Source organism: Pocillopora damicornis, chromosome 10 (assembly GCF_964200805.1).
Source record: "Pocillopora damicornis chromosome 10, jaPocDami1.2, whole genome shotgun sequence".
In the NCBI taxonomy this organism is placed as follows: Eukaryota; Metazoa; Cnidaria; class Anthozoa; order Scleractinia; family Pocilloporidae; genus Pocillopora; species Pocillopora damicornis.
Window position 1 is genome coordinate 16,769,132 of NC_142679.1, and position 6,267 is coordinate 16,775,398.

The following is a 6,267-nucleotide window of genomic DNA, read 5'->3' on the forward strand; positions in this document are numbered from 1 at the left end:
AGAAGGCCGGATGAGCAGAATCCCAGCCTCGTTTTTCTACATCGGAAGAGGGAAGAATAATCATTTGGAACGAGGAGAGGATCAAACTTAGAAACAAAACAACCCACCCAGGTCTTATTCCAAATGTAGTTCCTTTCGCGTGATCATTAGATAGCTTTTGATTTTGGAAATATTTGTAGGATCCATAGCATCCTTCACTCTCAATTTAAGAGAATGGAAAAGTTATAAGGAAAGGCAAGAGATCATAAACTCTATATTCTCTGAAAAGCGCTGAGGAGAAGTAAGGAACAGGTCACCATTTTTCGCTTAGAAAAAGGGGGTGGGAGGGGTAGGAGGGTCTTACCGGGGATGGGGGGTATCCTGGTTTTCAAAGGGAACGGATAGGGGATCAGTCGTCGCTGACAGACCTTAAAGGTTGGACCTAAATTGAAAATTGATTTGAAAATTGACTGACTCGATTTATTGTGAGAACCAAAATACTGTGACCTTTCCTTCCCCCTCTTCTCCCCTTCTACCCAGGCGATAAAAATATGACTTGTTCCTAAGGTTGAGCACCTTACTCAACAATACCTCTTCCATAATAAGTAGAACGTGGGTTACGCCTCAAGTTTTCCAGACTTGATTTTTTAGTTAGGTTACTTAAGGTGTTGTAAGATTGGCATTTTTCATCTTGAAGGCATCTCAATCCACGGCTTATTTCTTCAGCGTATAATGTCTTGGTGATATGACCAATTAGCTCAAATCCTAGAAAAACAAAACAATCGTGTTTCATTTTATTATCATACAGTTTACTTTGGATACTTTCATAATACAGTATATGTGTAGTTGTTCACCCTGTCTTAAGAAGTCATCTTGATTCTTGATATCGTGCACAGGTGAATATGAAGAAGCCCTAAGAGTTATGAGAGTTGTGCGTAGAGAGTTCCCGTTGTTTTTACCCGATTTTGGGGCAATCCCATGTTTTTTTCAGGAGGATTTGTTGTAGCCAACAGAGTATGAAGAGAGACAGGAAGTGTAGAAAATTGACTGCCAAAGAGGGGGATCGTAAGATTGTTACAGAGCCCTATGGGGGGAGGGATCATGTAAAGTTTATCGTGACACAGCCAAAATCCTTCGACATCAGTAAGTTATATTATATTGATCTGGCGAGTTTTCGCCCATGGCAATTGACGCGTTCATTGACGCGTCGGAAAAAAAATATCACGGTGTTATGACAGAGGTATAACACATTCACGTGTTACCTTCAACTCTCTCGAAAACCTCTTCCCTGCTCAAGTAAGTGTGCAAAGCCGAACTGAAAGCCACGAGAAACAAAGCAACACCACTCAACAGAACGGGACAGAACTGGAAACCAACTAGAAGCCCTCTCATCCTGTAATTTGAGAAAGAAAGAAAAACAGATGACAGATGTCGCGCTTTCCCTTTTTTGATGCAACAAATAGTTTTGACTGCGAATTTAGGGTTCTAAATACCCTTGGTCTGACTTGTTTAAACTACCAGCTCATATAAAGGAACCTTCCCTGCTAAGGATTAAAACTTGTCCGCTGGCTTGCAAAAGTTACTCAACTCAGTGTCGAAATGATAAACGGTTCAGCTAGCTGTACTTTGGTTCAGTGACTTGACACAACCGAGAGTAGTGTGAAATAGCTAAAGCTATCGGCAAATGGTTGATAGTAGGCCGCAATGGCTTAGTAACGCATCAACCTACTCAAAGGAAAGACATGGTTTAGCATGACGACAAAAGGTTTAGTACAAACTGAAACCGAAATGGTACGCCACAACCGCCAAAAATACAAAAGTGAAATGGATAAGTCAAGGTTGAAATGGAACAGTCTATGTGGGGTCTTACGTCACAATCCTATAGTTTTTATAGTTTTTAGGTGCCCTTTAGTTGTAGTTTCGTCGTCTTGGAACAATGAATCACTTTATTACGTTTCCTAGCCTTGATTCTGACTGTCTAGACTTTGAATGTGCTGTTGCGCAAAATGATGCATTTTATCTGTATTTTTGTCATTCCTTTTATTTCAGATTCTTATTTTATCTTGAGGGAGAACAGTGGAGAATTCTTACCATGGTCACACGTAACCATGGTAAGAATTCTCCGTTTAAAGTAAACCAGTTTTCACTATAAACAATTTATAACCATATAGTTTTAAACTATAAATTTTTTTTGAAATTTTTAGGCGCCCTTTAGTTGTAGTTTCGTCTTCTTAAAGCAATGAATCACTTTATCACGTTTCCTAACAATAGTTCTGACTGTCTAGACTGTAGGTGTGCTGTCGCGCAAAATGATGCATTTTATCTGTATTTTTGTCATTCCTTTTATTTCAGATTCTTATTTTGTCTTGAGGTAGTCAAATAGAGAATTCTTCCCATGGTTAGGCGTAAGGTCGGTAAGGATTAAATTAAAAACTAGAAAAATTAACGGACAATCCTCTCTCCACAATCAGCTAAATACAACAAACATGAGTCATATTATTCGTTTACATTATTTTTTCATGAACAATCGAGCAAATCTGCACGCGAGGCATCGGCATTGTATCTCTGAGAGAACATAGATACCACTGGTTTTGAAAAATGCAATGTCCAGTCTCAACCTCTTAGAGAGATTTTTGCTCGTGTGAGTTCAGTGGACTTCCTGACGTAGAGACCTTCGATATGGTAGGACAACCCCCTCTGTATGGAATGACGATTATTTTAGTCTAAGAGAGCCCTTACATAACCTACACTGGTCCGCCACAACAGCAACGTTTTCTTCCAAGGGACACATGACGTTACTGATATCGAGATTTGAGTCGACTGAAAATCCGAAGGAAAAGGAGCTTATGGGTACTAAAAGCATAATATAGTTTTTGACTTGTGTGAAGCTCTGAACAATGAACACGATAAAAAAATTTATATATATATATATATATATATATATATATATATATATATATATATTATGAGAGGGAAAAAGGGACGCAACTAAATGTAGTTGCGTCCCTTTTTCCCTCTCATAATATTTATTCTGCTCTGCTTCAACGTATTGAGTACTGTTCCACGCGAAAATCGACTTGCAGACTTCCTATATATATATATATATATATATATATATTGCCCGGTTAATATGTTTGATGTAAACCTCCCAATCATTGAAAACTAAAATTCTTTCGATTGTGATTGATTACAGTATAAAAACGCATGTCATGTCTAAAAAGTGGAAAAAAAACCCTTCCCCAATCCCCGAGGGGTTGAAGGTCAAAATCTGTATGATTACTTTTTTACTGTCCGGGAGATTTCCCAGCTAGCCTCGACCTCTTATGCTAGGCATGGTTTTTCTCAAAGGCTTTCCACCATATCAAACAGGTCGTTGAAATTTTCTTGTGTCAGTAGTGATTTTTTTTCGAACTGCAAAGTATACTTTCCTCTTCCTCTGGAATTTTTAGTATTCACGTGCGACGCTCGCGATCCCATCAACTAGCCAATCATGTTTACAGTCCTTCAACTTAACGTTAAGGTTGACGTGGTCATTAGTTAAACCTTTTATTTAAGCAGTTGTGAAAATTTAATCGTTATGTATCTCTCAACTCAAATAGGTTTTTTGATTGGACGGTTGAATATGTCACGCGCCGTGAATCAAAATACACTGACTTTCTAGGGTGAACAAAATTCTCTGAGCCCCCGAGGAGACAACAACTTTAACTTTCGACTCTCGCGCGATAAGGTTGTTCACCGTGAAACCGCGGCAAATGTGTGTGCCAGCCACGTACAAAAAGTGATTTTTGCAGTCATATTCGGTTTGGGATGTATGAGAAAATATTTTCAAAAATTAAAATTAAAATAAATGGCCCCACGGGAAACAGTGAGGATTGCTTTCCCTTGCCCCGAAATGGAAACAAAAACAATCTTATAACCTGATGAGTGTAACGGTGCATTTCTCTTTATTTTGCTTTATTCGTCTGTTACTGTTATTCGCACAGTCAAGGGTTGCTTGATGTACATATAGACGAAACTAACGAACAAAGACTCTCCAGAAATCGCCGTTTGTGTCGTTAGTGTAACGGAAGACATCATCACATTCCAATTTTCTGAGGTCATCAACGTTATACAGTTGGACCCTAAGGTGATACTTGTTTTTTCTCAAGACGGGATACGAGTATAGCCTCTCTTGATCTTCACCATGTCCCCACTTTCCAACCCGGACCTCTCCACTTACTAGTTGACCCCAATCTTTGCAAATGCCAGCTAACTGGGAATTGTCATCCAACGTCAATCTCACAAACGAACCACAGGCGTCCGGTTGCTCATCTGTCTGACCGCTGAAGTACCGGACCACAGCTTCGCCTGAGCTGTTGGAAGCTGTGACCACGTGGAATGTGCGTCCCTGTTTCTTACGGCAGTGGAATCTCAGCTGAGTGAAGGACAAGTGTCTTCTGAGCTCTTTCATGGCACTTTTCTGCAGAACCATGTGTGACTTACCTATTCCACGGTATGATGTCTCGACTGACACCTTAGGAGAGGGACTTCCGAACTCAACATTTGACACCAGAAGCCAACCTCCTAAAATAAAACAAACCTAAATGATCTGGTGACATCCATGAAACTAGAATTTTGGACATATTAAATGGTAACAGGACCGAGTGGAGTCCAATTGGGTCTGTAATCATACGAGTGATTTACAGAATCGTACGACCGCAAAGCGGGAGTCCGATTTGTTAATCACTCGTATCATTACAGACAGAATTAGAAGACAAGAAGGCCTGTTACCAATTAATTAAAACTATGACAAAATTTGAGAAGAAACTGGACATCGGTTATACGTTTTCATAAAAACGAAAAACAACAGTTTACTGGGCGAAATGCGAGACAACAGCGCGCACATAACGCGTTCTGTCCTCTCACACAGGCATGACGCGTTAACTTTCCCTTCAACGGTCCTATTATACCGTCCAATCACAAGTATGACGCGTACACTGTCCTATTAGTGCTCAAATCGGCCTGCTGATGATAACCATTCATTTTCGAGAATTCTGCTATACTTTTGATTCAAAACATAAGAAGGATCTTTGTTGAGAAAGCAAGAATAGCCAAGACCAGAACGTTCAAATAGAAAATTCTCCAAGTCAAATATACTCCTGTTGAGGTCCTTGTGTTTCAAAAAAAAAATTCATTCTCTTACCACCAGATCTTAACATGTCAAAATAGACCTTCAAAGGGTTTCCACTCTTCTCAGGGTCGATCCAATACTCCCCGTCTCCTTTGGACTGTCCAGAGTCCAGAATTTCTTTACAGGAAAAGGCCGGATGAGCAGAATCCCAACCTCGTTTACCTTTGAAGTGTCCAGAGTCCAGAATTTCTTTACAGGAGAAGGCCGGATGAGCAGACTCCCAACCTCGTTTACCTGCATAGGAAAGGGGAAGAATAATCATTTGAAACGAGGAGAGGATCAAACTAAGAAACAAAACAGGCCACAGAGGTCTTATTCCATAAGTAATTCCTTTCGCGTAATTATTCGATAGCTTTTGATTTTGGAAAATTAAATCTAAATTAAGAAAATGGACAACCTATCATTATAACGAAAAGCAAGAGATTTTTAACTTCATATTCTCTCGGGAAAGATTATATGTGGATGTACACGTGACATGACAGAGCTCTGAAAAGCGCTTATCAGAAGTAAGAAATAGGTCACCATTTTTGACTTGGAAAGAGGGGGTGGGAGGGGTGGCAGGGTCTTGAGGGGGAATATCATTATTTTCAAAGGGAATGGAGAGGGGAGCAGTGGTCGCTAACAGAGTTTAAAGGTGGGATTAAAGAAAATTGACTGCCAATTAGGAAGATCGATAGAATAATTCGGAACGTTATGGAAGGATCAGGAAAACTTTATTGTGACAACCAAAATACTCCGACCCTTCATACCCCCCCCCCCCTACCCCCACCTCCACTAACTTTTCCATAATGTCAAGCACTTCACTCAGCAGTACCTCTTCCATAATAAGTAGAACGTGGGTTACACCTCAGGTTTTCCGGACTTGAATTTTTGGTTTGATTACTCAGTTGACATTCCTTCTTTGCATCATTAGCATCGGACTTGCTGTTGTAAGATTGGCAGTTTTCATCTTGAAGGCATCTCAATCCACAGCTTATTTCGTCAGCATATAATGTCTTGGTGATGTGACCAATTAGCTCAAATCCTTGAAAAACAACACAATCGTGTTTCATGTTCTCATCACTCAATTTATTTTGGATACTTAAATAACACAGTTTGTGTGTAGTTAATTACCCTGT